This window comes from Eretmochelys imbricata, chromosome 13 (assembly GCF_965152235.1).
Source record: "Eretmochelys imbricata isolate rEreImb1 chromosome 13, rEreImb1.hap1, whole genome shotgun sequence".
NCBI lineage: Eukaryota > Metazoa > Chordata > Testudines > Cheloniidae > Eretmochelys > Eretmochelys imbricata.
The window spans coordinates 37,575,055-37,588,826 of record NC_135584.1 but is presented as its reverse complement, the minus strand read 5'-3'; the positions used below and the strand labels follow the sequence as shown (position 1 = coordinate 37,588,826).

Sequence of the window (13,772 nt, the reverse complement as noted above, 5' to 3'; positions counted from 1 at the left end):
AGAGGGACCTAGACAAATTGGAGGATTGGGCCAAAAGAAATCTGATGAGGTTCAACAAGGACAAGTGCAGAGTCCTGCACTTAGGACTGAAGAATCCAAGGCACCACTACAGACTAGGGACCGAATGGCTCGGCAGCAGTTCTGCAGAAAAGGACCTAGGGGTTACAGTGGACGAGAAGTTGGATATGAGTCAACAGTGTGCCCTTGTTGCCAAGAAGGCCAATGGCATTTTGGGATGTATAAGTAGGGGCATTGCCAGCAGATCAAGGGACGTGATCGTTCCCCTCTATTCGACATTGATGAGGCCTCTTCTGGAGTACTGTGTCCAGTTTTGGGCCCCACACTACAAGAGGGATGTGGAAAAATTGGAAAGAGTCCAGCGGAGGGCAACAAAAATGATGAGGGGACTGGAACACATGACTTATGAGGAGAGGCTGAGGGAACTGGGGATGTTTAGTCTGAGGAAGAGAAGAATGAGGGGGGATTTGATAGCTGCTTTCAACTACCTGAAAGGGGGTTCCAAAGAGGAGGCTCTAGACTGTTCTCAGTGGTAGCAGATGACAGAACAAGGAGTAATGGTCTCAAGTTGCAGTGGGGGAGATTTAGGTTGGATATTAGGAAAAACTTTTTCACTACGAGGGTGGTGAAACTCTGGAATGCTTTACCTCGGGAGGTGGTGGAATCTCCCTCCTTTGAGGTTTTTAAGGTCAGGCTTGACAAAGCCCTGGCTGGGATGATTTATTCGGGGATCGGTCCTGCTTTGAGCATGGGGTTGGACTAGATGACCTCCTGAGGTCCCTTCCAACCCTGATATTCTATGATTCTATGATCTTTCATCTCCTTGTTCCTCAGCATGTAGATGAAGGGGTTCAGGAGCGGGGTCACCGTGGTGTAGAATACAGCCACCACCCTCTCCACAGTGTGCTGGGAACCTGGCCTCAGGTAGATGAAGACCACAGGCACATAATAGGTCACCATTATGGTGACGTGAGCCTCGCAGGTGGAGAAGGCCCAGCGCCTGCCCTCGGCAGAGTGGATACTCACGATGGCTGAGATAATGTAGACATAGGATGTCAGAATCAGCAGGAAGCAGGTGAAGGTCAGGAAGCCAATATCCAAAAATGTCATCAGCTGGTTGAGCGCCATGTTCCCGCAGGCCAGTTTCAGCACAGCCAGGATATGACAGAAGATGTATCCCACTCAGTTCCCCTGGCCATAGGGCAGCTGGAAGGTCAGTGCGGTCTCTATCAGTGAGTGCAGGGAACCCCCTAGCCAGGTCCCCGCTGCCAGGCACAGGCAGCCTCTGAGGTTCACAATGACGCTATAGTGCAGTGGCTTGCAGATGGCCAGGAAGCGGTCATAGACCATGACCGTATAGAGGAAGCACTCTGTGCAGCCAAGGAAGTGGAAGAACGGGCCACGCAGCCCTGGAAGGATATGGTCCTGCTGCCTGGCAGGAAGCCGGCCACCACCTTGGGCACCACCACTGAGGAGACCGTCATGTCCAGGAAGGACAAGTGCCACAGGAACCAGTACATGGGCTTGTACAGCCAGGGCTCCCGGGCCACTGCCAGCAGGACGAGCAGGTTCCCACACAGCGTCAACAGGTAGAGGAAGAGGAAAAAGGGGAACAAGGGAACCCACAGTTCTGGGGGGTACGGGACCCCCATCAGGATGAAAGGTGTCGGCTGGGATCTGTTCCCACACTCCATTCACTCGGTCTGTGTCCCTGCCAGTGTACGTGGGGTGTTAATGGTTAACCAAGGAGGAACAATGGGTGATCTTTGCAGGGTGTTAGAGCTAAAACTCTCTGCTATGCAGAAGCCAGATTTGAACCCCTGTACACCAATCTAGGGGACCCCAATCCCTTCCCATCTCTGGGGATAGAATCCAGGTGTTCTGACATCTAGCCTGCCCTGCTCTAATCCAGTAGATCGCACTCCCCATTCCTACACGGGCCGAATCTCAGCCCCCACTGAACCCCATTTGCCTTCCCGAGCCAGCTTTGAATCCATGTAAAGTAACCAGATGTCCCAATTTTATAGGGACAGTCCAGATATTTGAGGCTTTTTCTTATATAGGCTCCTATTACCTCTCACTTCCGTCTCCATTTTTCACACTTGTTATCTGGTCAGCCTAAACCCAGGAGTCCTGGCTCCCAGCTCCAATGCTTCAGCCCACTAGACCCTCCTCTTCTCCCACACCCAGGAACAGAACCCCAGAGTTAAACAGAGACACATTCAAATTAGAAACAAAGTTCACATTGATACGTGTGAGGGTGATTAGCCGTGGGAATGGACTCTGAAGGGAAGTAAGGCACGCTCTGACTTTTATGATCTTCAAGTCAAGATGGCCTTTGTTGAAATAGGCGTTAGTGAGGCATGAGTTATTGGGCATGACATTCTGTGGTATCCAGGAGGTCAGATTAGATGCTGCTGCTGGTCTCCTCTGGCATTAATCTATCAGTTTATGAATCCACACATCCAGCTGCAGCGCCTGGCTATGCGTCCAAGCTGGGCTGCTATGGCCAGCATGCTAAGCCATTCTCACCTGCTCCATGCCATGCCCTGAGATCTCCCTTGGCCTTCACCCCTCTACATCTCCCACACCCAACCCTTCACACAGAATGTAGCCTTGTCCCCCACGTGAAGCCAACCTCAGCCTGGAAGGGCTTAAGGGGAAACTTGCTTGTGGAGATTAGCCCAGAGTTGCCCACTTCAGGGTCCTTGCCCCTGCCTCTGACACAGCTGGTACCAGGCACTGTGGGACACCTGGTTGGCATGAGGCACTGTGGGATGCCAATCCTAACAGGTAGTTGCTCTATTTCTATTCCTTTCTCTGCTCTGTTTAGTTTCTTCTTCAGCTTGGACATGTCCTTTCTTTCTGCAGCTTCTTATAACCTTGCACCTTCTCTGTTCTCTCTCCACTTTTCCCCCGGTGTATTTCACTCCCCTGGTCACACAGAGCTAGGTCAGTGTTAAACTGTTGATATTGGCTGTGTTTTAAAGCACATAATGATGCCCTCCCACTGGCAAACTCCAATGGGCCTTATTAGAATCGTTGTTTGGGGCAAAGTGAAAGAGCTAGCTCATGTATTTCATCAGAGAGGAAAGTCTGTGGCCATGCTAGAATGGGTGGTTCGTGCAGGTTGCATCTGGTGATCACTATGGGCATTACACCGGAGGTCCTGTGTTTCTTTAATGTAATGCAGCAATTCTCACAGAAAACTGCTCTCCCTGATATTCCAGGCCTGGCCTCCTGCTCTGAGCCAGTCCTGAACCCAGGGCTGTGCGAGACGGTGCTGTATTGCAGAGAGTGGAGTGGGTTACTCATTAGGATGTGCGCTCTGCTTGGAGTCAGTGCCGAGCCCAGTGTCCCAGCAAGCTCCTAGGGGGGCATTGTATTGCTGGAAGGACAGTGGGGGCTCAGTAGATGGCCCTGTCCTCTCTGAGTCATTACTGACCCCCATGTCCCAGCATGGCAGCAAGGGGTGCTCTGCTGCAGAGAGTGGTCTTGTGGGGCTCAGCAGGGAGTGTTTGGAAACCTCATGGCACTTTTTGGTCAAAGCAGATATTTTACCCTTCACTTTCTGGCTAAATGCTAACTTTGTTAATTCCATTCCAGTTACAGAGGCAGCTCTAATGAGCAGGTCGTACCCCCAGCTAGAGTAACTTGCCAAGGCACCATGGGAGTTATTGCCCCTCTGTCTTCTTACACTGAGAAAATTCACTTTGACTCTTGGTAGTAACGTGTAGTCCCCTCAGTGCATGGCTCTTGGACTATACGAGAGCAGGTCTGCTTTCAAAGCAGGCCTGGGCAGCAGATGGTTTTCCCATTCCATGGAAGTTTTTGGCATTTTGAAATTGTTCCTGTTATAAATCAGGATGAAAAGTCAAAATGTTTGTGAGTTAAAAATCTGAAAAAAATTAATTTGGGTGAATCAAAAAATTTAAAATAATCCACAAAATTTCTGAAATAAAAATATAATGAAATAAAAAAACGTTGTTTTTAGATAATTTAACAATGTTTTATTTCTATGTTATTTCTCTGTTAACCTTCTATGATAACTTTTTTCCCTTTTAAACGTTTTAGTGTATATTTACTACATTTCAAAATGAAGTTAAAACTCCTCAAACTATCGTTGAAACTTTTCTAGCCAAAAATGTTTTGAGTTGGGTGTTCCACTGAATGCAAAACTGCTTCGCGAGCAGTTTTCATTTTGCTGTATTGGCATTTTCCAACAAAAAAGTCAGGAACATTTCCCCAGAAAATTTCCATCCAGATCTCCTATTTCAAAGGTCCTTCTTCCTGGCATTTGGTTGAGCTAAGGCCACCTAGGGCTGGAGTCTGGAGACTTTGAGGGCATGCCTCTCTCTGGTTCCTCTATGACCGCCCCCACCCCCTGAATTCACTTACACCAGTGAATCTATCCTCACGGCTGTGAGGTAGGGAAGGGTTATTGTCCCCATTTCACAGGGTGAGCACCAGAGACATTAAGTTTGACCTGGGCTCCTGGGATCGAGGCTACCCACCTCCTGAGTGCCTCCTAGAAGCTATGTGTGGTACTGCAATCTTTTTCCGCTCATGACCGCTTCACACCGCCACCCTCCCAGGTTACCAACCCCCTTCCAGGTCTTCAGTGGCTCAGCCCTCTGGCCAAGTCACACAGTATAAAAACGGACCTGCTCCAGAGTAGCAAAGAGTCCATCAAACTGTGTGCCTTCACCCGGGACTTCAACCCGGTCACTGGGCCTTTTAAATGCCACCCTTGGTTCAGACTTCTAAAGGAGACTTTGTCAGTGGCTGGTGGAGGAACCCACCACTCTGCGTTCCAGCCCAGGGACCCTGATCCCAGCTGCCAAATCCTGCTCCCTTTAATTAGCTGCTGTTGCTTCTCCCAGATGGACAAATCCCCTCTGATTCATGGTGCTGGCATACTGAAGAGGGTCACATGTAGCCATGTATTGGTCGTAGGCCATGACCATCAGCAAGAAGCACTCAGCACCTCCAAAGAAGTGAAAAGAATACAGCTGTGCCATGCAAAGCCAAAGGAGATGGAGTGGGAGCCCGCCAGGAACTCAGCCAGCATCCTAGGGAGCGTGACACTGGAATGACATATGTCCAGGAGGCACAGCTCTCTGAGGAACTAGTACACAGGGGAGAGTAGCTGAGGGTTGAGACTGATGGTCAACAGGCTGACAAGATTCCCCAGCAGAGTCAACAGGTAGATGGCTAGAAAGAGCAGGAAAAAGTCAACCTTCCATTCCTGTGCCTCAGAAAATCCCAGGAAGGTGAATTTCAGCACATGGGTGACATTCTGCCTATGCATTTGTCCCTAACGTGGTTCCTATTGCTATGGACTTTTGTCTGATGGCAGTAAAGAAAATGATATAATTTAGTGAGGAAGAAGCACATGGTGAATTGTCTGACAATTTACAAGTAAATCTTGGTTGAGTGGCAGATGGGGAGATAGACAGACAGACAGATAGAGGGACAGAAAGAGACAGAGAGAGAGAGAGAGAGAGAGAGAGAGAGATAAGCATATTCCTCACTCTTAGAAAGAAGAGCACTGTGGATTCATAGATATTGCTGGCCAGAGTTCAATTTAGTACAGCATTCTGCCTCCAATGATAGCCAGTACTAGATGGATGACAAACTTAATATGAGCCAACAATGTAATCGACATAAGAATGGACATGCTGGATCAGATCAATGGTCCATCTAGCCCAGTATTCTGTCTTCTGACAGTGGCAAGTGTCAAGTGCTACCGAGGGAATGAAAAGAAAAGGGCAATTTATCGAGTGCTCCATCTGCTGTCATCCGGTCCTAGTATCTGGAAGTCAGAGGCTTAGCGTTGCATCCCAGGCAATCTTGGCTAATAGCCATTGATGGACTTATCCTCCAGGAACTTATCTAGTTCTTTTTTGCCTTCACAACATCTTTTTGGCTTCACAACATCCCCTAGCAATGAGTTCCACAGGTTGACTGAGTGTTGTGTGAAGAAGTACTTCCTTAGTTTGGTTTTAAACCTGCTGCCTATTAATTTCATTTGGTGCCTCATAGTTCTTGTATTATGTGAAGGAGTAAATAACATTTCATTATTTACTTTCTCCACACCAGTCATGATTTTATAGACCTCATCATATCCCATTTCTTTTCTAAGCTGAACAGTCCCAGTCTTCAATCTTTTGTCATATGGAATCTGTTCCATACCCTTAATAATTTTTGTTGCCCTTCTCTGTACCTTTTCCAATTTTAATATATCTTTTTAGAGATGGGGTGACTAGAACTGCATGCAGTACTCAAAGTGTGGGTGTAGCATTTACATATTGTGATAGACCCAGGCCGGTTGGGTACAGCAGAGTAGCCCTATTGGGATCCAGGAAGTGGGTGGGCGAAGCCACTATTAAAGGATCCCCCCCCCCAAGAGGGGGATCCACAGGACCTGGACACCAAATAAACACGGGGGACAACTAATGAAATAACAGGGACAGGAGTGTGGTCAAAGGGTCAAACAAAGGGCACTGGACGGGGACACCGAGCAGAGAACCCTGGACAGCGCTCACTGCTCCTCAAAGGCGTCAAGGGAGTCAGTGGACGCCGCTCAGAGGAACTCTGCCCGGAGGCGTGAACGGACGGAGGATTGGAAATAGGCCCCAAGTCACAGGAGACTCCATCAGCCGACCTCCTCACTCTGGTTTTATAGATGGCCATTTTAGCCAGGGTCAGGAGGAGGCTGACCAGGAGATCCCGTGACTTTGTGGCGCCACGGATAGGGAGTGCACAGATAAGGAGGTGAGGGGAAAAGTGCAACCAAAATCTTAACAAAAGGTTCGTGAGGAACCGGACTAGAGGCTGCAGCCTGGCGCACTCCAGGTATATGTGTGCCAGGGTTCCCTTCACACCGCAAAAGGGGCAGGTGTCTGGGATAGGGGTGAACCACGCCAAGTACACAGTCTTCAAATACGTTAATGGCTGTTATAAAGGGGATGGTAACAAATTGCTCCCCATGTCAGCTGAAGGTAGGAGAAGACGTAATGGGTTTAATCTGGAGTAAAGGAGATTTAGGTTAGATATTAGGAAAATCTTTCAGACTCTGAGGATAGTTAATGTCTTGAACAGGCTTCCAAGGGAGATTGTGGAATCCCCATCACTGGAGGCTTTTAAGAAAAGGTTAGACAAACACCTGTCAGGGATGGTCTAGGCATATTTTGTCCTGTCTCAGAGTGGGCAGGTTGTACTAGATGACCTATCAAGGTCTCTTCTAGCCCTACTTTTCTGTGATGCTATGATTCAGTGCTTCGGGGGATCATGTAAGACATTCTGCAGTGGTTAGTTATGGTATTGTCCATGCACAGGTGAAGTATTTACTTAACCCACATTGTGGAGTGGTTGGGTTTGTTTCCCGGAGCTGGAGATTTCAGGTATCCTGCTGTGCTCATATTCCAGGTGAAACAATTGAAGTGAAGAGTAAACCTTTAAAGGAGGAAGTGTTTTTGATCTTTCTTCTTTCACCCCTGAGAAAAGCTTCCCAGAGAAAGTGGAAGCAGAGGCATCAGCCTACTGAGCAATCATTGGATTTTACATCATTTCAGTGAAATGACAGCTGGCAAGGATGGGCTGCTTCTTAAATACTTTAATGTCTGAACAGTTTCTTTTGACCTACGTAGCTGTACCAGTATGGAGGTGGTTGACCACAGTTCCATTGTTAAGGTGGAGCTGAGGCTTGGACTTAAAGTAAGGATTCAATACCTTTGTTACATACAAAGGAATTGGAGAAGGTTCAGAGAAGAGCTATAAAAATGACCTGAAGGCTGGAAAAATTTGCTCCACAGAGGTTTAAGGGGGTCAATCTATGTAGCTTATCAGAAAGAAGATTGAGAGGTGACTTGATGACAGTGTATAAGAACCTTCGTGGGGAGAAAAGACCAGGTACTAATCACCTCTTTCATCTAGCAGAGAAAGGCACAACAAGAACTAACGACTGGACACTATTGTTGGACGAGCGCAAATTAGAAATAAGCCATGAATTTTTTTAACAGGAAAGGTGATCAGTTATTAACACAAGCAACCAAGGGAAATGGTGGATTCTCCATCTCTTTAAGTCTTCAGAACAAGGTGGGATGCCTTTCTGGAAGATACGCTTTAGTGAAACACAAGTTATTGGACTCACTACAGGAGAAACCTTATGAAATTTTCTGGCCTCTGTTACTAGAAGATCTAATCTTGGCCTTAAAATCCAGGAATCCATGAAAAAAATCACAGCATAGTAAAATATTACAGCTCTTACTCTCTGGGCACAGGATGACCTTTCTCATGATTTACAAATAAATCAGTTAATTTGTTGATGGGTTAAAATGGGTTCTTTTAATATTAACACCTGGTGTCAGATCATTTCTTTGAGGTGAAGGATCTTAACAACGAAATAGCTCTGAGGTGTCGAACTTCCCAGATAATTAAAATTACTTGAAATCTTGTGCGTTGGCTACAGTTGGAGACTTTAATTAGGGTCCATGGTCCATCCCCCCAATTTTTTTTCATACATGAAAATTTCTCCTCAGAAGGGTCTGATGAACAACATGCTCCTACAAGAGGTACATGTAGATCTGCCCTCTTCCCACAAGGCTGCCATCTCCCGCTGTTCTTAATAAGACTCAGGAAATAACGCGCCCAGTTTGATGGCCATGTATCTCCCATTGTTCTCACTATGACTGAATCATAGACTAATAGTCACGTAGGACTGGAAGGAACCTTGAGAGGTCATCAAGTCCAGTCTACTGCACTAATGGCAGGACCAAGTACCATCTAAACCAGAGGTGTGCAGACTACAGCCCAGGGGCCACATCTGGCCCTCCAGACATTTTAATCCGGCACTCGAGCTCCCGCCGGGAAGTGGGGTCTGGGGCTTGTCCCGTTCCGGTGCTCCAGTTGGGGAGCAGGTTCGGGGTCTTGCCCCACTCCGCATGGCTCCCAGAAGCAGCATCACAACTCCACTCTGGCTCCTACACGTAGGGGCATTCAGGGGGCTCTGCACGCTGCCCCACCCCAAGCGCCACCTCTGCAGCTCCCATTGGCTGGGAACTGCAGCCAATGGGAGCTGCAGGGGTAGTGCCTGTACACAGGGCATCGCGGAGAGCCGCCTGGCCGCACCTCTGCATAGGAGCCGGAAGAGGGACATGCCACTGTTTCTGGGAGCTGTTTGAGGTAAGCGCCGCTGGGAGCCTGTTCTCCCGACCCCCTCCCGTTCCCAACCCCCCCCGTCCCAGCCCTAATCCCCCTCCCTCCCTCCAAACCCCTCAGTCCCAGCCCGGAGCACCCTCCTGCACCCCCAACTCCTCATCCCCAGCCCCACCCCAGAGCCTGCACCTCCAGCCGGAGCCCTCACACCCACCTGCACCCAACCACTAATTTTGTGAGCATTCATGGCCTGCCATACAATTTCCATACCCAGATGTGGCCCTCAGGCCAAAAAGTTTGCCCACCCCTGATCTAAACCATCCCTGACAGATGTCTGTCTAACTTGCTCTTAAAAATCTCCAATGATGGAGATTCCATAACCTCCTTAGGCAAATTATTCCAATGCTTAACCACCCTGACAACCCTGCTTAGGGTTGCATTCCCATTTCCCATGGCAAGTGAGTGCTTCATGCCACAGAACAGCCACTCGCTCTTTGATGGTGGCCTGAACTGGCAACATCAGGGGAAGGGCAAAAACCTCTGCAGGGGACAGTTCCAGTATTGACTTTCCAGAGCGTTTTTTTTTCCTATCCCAGGTCACTTAGAAGTTGAGTTTGACCCCAAAGTGGGAAGTTTTATCCCCTTCTGATCTGTGGAGCACCCCGGTTGAAATCCACACCTGGGCAGTGTGACTAGCATGAGGACTAGACACCTAATTCCTCAGTTGGGGGCTCTAGAAGGACTTCCTGTTGTCAAGTGTGGGCTGCAGGGGTTTAGAAGATGTGGAGGGGACACTGGGAGCAGGTCTCCTGGGTTGTAGGATTGTAACCCCAGCCCTGGGAAGGGAATGGGGTCCAGTGGGTAAGATTGGGGGTGGGGTGGGGCTTCTGGATTATTTTCACAGCTCTGGGTGGTAAGTGAGATGTCTGGGGTGGGGAGGGGATGTGAGTCAAGTCTCTTGGGTTATATTTCCAGCTCTGGGAGGTAAGTGGAGTCCAGAGGGTTACAGCAAGGGGGTTGTTTGCCAGGACTCGTAAGTTCAGGTCCCAGCTCTTGAAGTTGAGCACGGTCAAGTGGGGTAGAGCAGAGGGGAAGAGGCTGGGAGTCAGGGCTTCTGGGCTCGATTCTTCCCCTGGCACAGGAGTGAATCTTGTCCCAAATGCTGCTGCAAAGATAATCCATTGCTTCTCTGCTCATTAACTATTAACACCCCGGGTTCACCTTCAGAGACACAGACCGAGCGAATGGAGTGTGGGAACTGATCCCAGCTGAACCCATTTCATCCTGGTGGGGCTCCCATACCCCCCAGAGCTGTGGGTTCCCTTGTTCCTCTTTTTTCCTCCTCTTCTATCTGTTGATGCTGTGTGGGAACCTGCTTATCTTGTTGAAGTGATGAAGTGAGCTGTAGCTCATGAAAGCTTATGCTCAAATAAATTGGTTAGTCTCTAAGGTGCCACAAGTCCTCCTTTTCTTTTTGTGAATACAGACTAACACGGCTGCTACTCTGAAACCTGTCATCTTGTTGGCAGTGGCCCGGGAGCCCCAGCTGCACTAGCCCAGGTACTGGTTTCTCTGCCACCTGTCCTTCCTGGACATGATGGCCTCCTCGGTGGTCATGCCCAAGGTCGTGGCCGGCTTTCTGCCAGGCGGTGGGGCCATCTCCTGCCAGGGCTGCATGGCCCAGCTCTTCTTCCACTTCCTTGGCTGCACCAAGTGCTTCCATGGCACAGGAACCACAGTGTGTGCATGTTTCAGAGTAGCAGCCGTGTTAGTCTGTATTCGCAAAAAGAACAGGAGGACTTGTGGCACCTTAGAGACTAGTCAATTTATTTGAGCATAAGCTTTCACGAGCTACAGCTCACTTCATCGGATGCATACTGTGGAAAATACGGAAGATGTTTTTATACACACAGACCATGAAAAAATGGGTGTTTATCACTACAAAAGGTTTTCTCTCCCCCCACCCCACTCTCCTGCTGGTAATAGCTTATCTAAAGTGATCACTCTCCTTACAATGTGTATGATAATCAAGGTGGGACATTTCCAGCACAAATCCACGTCCCCTCCCCGCCCCAAACGAACCCCACTCTCCTGTTGGTAATAGCTTATGTAAAGTGATCATGCTCCTTACAATGTGTATGATAATCAAGGTGGGCCATTTCCAGCACAAATCCAGGTTTTCTCCCCCCCGCTCCCCCAACCACAACCCACTTTCCAGTTGGTAATAGCTTATCTAAAGTGATCACTCTCCTTACAATGTGCATGATGACCCTGAAGTTTCTGAGGGTCTCAGTAAGAAGCCACATCAATCCCCCACAGGCCTGTGCGTGTGTCATGTGGGCTTTCTAAGGGGTGCAACCTCTCCATTTCTGGCTCCCCCTGCCTCTGCCTATAGAGGGGGAGGCATCATCCCAGTTTCAGCTGATTCAGCCCCACTGTGCAGGAGCTAATCTGTGACAAGCAGACCCAAATGCCAGGCCTCACGTGATTCTGAGCGAGACACATCTGGGCCAAGCCAAGCCACTGCCACTAGCTCTGGAGCTCCCAAGGCAGGCTCCTGGAGCCAGGCCTGCCACTGGGCATCTTTCCTGGGTGCATGTGATGCTGCACTCCAGCTGTCCTGGACCAGTGCTGCAACCTCAGCAAACACCTCCCATCACTCTTCAGGGTGTGCCAGGAACTGCCGTCAACCCGGCTTCCCATCTGGAACCAATTTGGGCCACCTGTGCGCAGGGCAGAGGAATTCAGACCGGAGCAGATGCAGAGAAGGGCTGTGAGGGCACTCAGGGGACCAGAGAGAAGGTCTGACGAGAGGAGAGTGAAAGAGCTGGGCTTGATTAGCCTAAAATGCAAGCTGAGGTGGAGTCTGATTACTCTGTATGTTGGTGGTGTGGGGGTGGAGGGTTTGTGGAACATCAGTCTATCTTCTATGGGGAGAGGGGGCTGTAGAGTTTGGATGGCCTCCACCTCAGGAGAAGGGGGACCAATCTCCATGGGGACAGGTTGGTTAGAGGAGTCAAGGCGGGGGGCTAAACTAATAAGAAAAGGGGAGGTAAAAAGGGGGAAGAAATGAGCTCTCAGCAAAAATCAAGAACAAAATTAATCCAGGAACCCCAACTAAATGAAGAGAAGAAATTCGTGGCTTGCCCCTGCACCAGTGCGAGGAGTCTGGGGAACAAACACAAGGTACTGGAATTGCTCCTCTCGGAGCAGCAGTTTGATGTAGCAGGTGTGACTGGAACCTGGTGGGATGATTCCTGTGACTGGACGGTTAAAATCCATGATTACCAGCTCGTCAGGAAGGATCAAGTGGACAAAAGGGGAGGGCGTGCACTCAATGTCAAAAATGGCACCACCTGTTTCCAAGTCACTGATAACTGGGAAGAAAATGATCCTGGATACTTATGGATCAATGTCCTACCAGATAAAACACATGAGAGGTTAGTTGGTGTCAGCTATAGACCATCACATCACACTTGGGAAGAGGATTTGTGGCCCCTTGAGCAACTTTCTATAATGAGTAGGGAAAAAATCCATGTGATGTTGTTACCCGGGGTTCTTTCAACCCAAAGCTCTTGGTAACTTTTACTTTGTGCAAGGTGGTGTCAGGAAATAAATCAGGGGAGACACAGCCGTCCAACCGATAGATGGCTGGCACATACAGGACGACACAAGAGTGCTTTCACTTAAAGCTAAACAGGTTAGTAAAACACCCCCAACCCTTGATAATTACCGAAGCTGAGTGTGGCTCTCGAGTGACACAGCGCCGGTGGGGAACACAAGATTCATCCAGAGGGAGAGTCCAGTCCAACTACCTCAAACTTTTCCCCCTTATTTATAGATTAGTAATACAATGACATGTCCCTTAAAGAAAACTTGTTAAACAAGCAGTGTCAATGGTCAAGCAAGAGGTCCCTTCTGATTATTGATTAACCAGGTGTGGGTTTTTCCAGAGTTTGCAGTCTTGAGGCCCCAGTAGACATTCCTGGGGCTCTTCTAAAATGCATGTATCAGCAGCTTCAACATAATTCTTATCAGGAAGGACGCGGGGTCAAGCTGCCCCTTCTGTGTCACCCAAACCCCCTCCCCTCCTGCCTTGGTCAAGCTGAGGCTGCTGCATGGCCACTTTAAGGCCTGCTGACTTGGCTGCATTTAGCAATAAGCAGTAGTGGTTTCAGGCACTTTACTGGTTTGCCAAAATCTCCCCATACAATGTGTCCTAAGTCCCAGCTTAGCACTTTAACCACGAGCCCAGCCTTCCCCTGTAGGGGTGAATTCCCGCCTGGCCCTGGCCGATGCAGCAGCTGCTCTGGATTTCACAGCTTGGGTTGATGGCTCAATACGCGAAACACTTTTTTTTTTTTTTGGTAACTTCATTTTTATTCATTGCTGGCAATGTAGCAGGGAGCGAAATGCAGCAGGCCGCGCGGCAGGGAAGGTGGGAAGGAGGCGATCAGCGCCGAGGATGGATCTGCAGTCCGTTCAGTGTAGCCTTCTCTGCGTTCCCTTCCCAATGGCCTTCCCGGCACTGGGAACAGGAGTGTTTGGAATGGGCGGTGGCCAGCCCGATGAACTAACCCATGGAATAGGTCCAG

At 49.1% G+C, this 13,772-nt stretch overlaps 1 pseudogene; it reads right to left on the bottom strand.

Annotated features, from left to right (window-relative positions):
• Nucleotides 1–777: 777 nt before the first annotated feature.
• LOC144273239 (olfactory receptor 10G6-like) lies at nucleotides 778–1,712 on the bottom strand (annotated as a pseudogene).
• Between the last annotated feature and the right edge of the window lie 12,060 nt (nucleotides 1,713–13,772).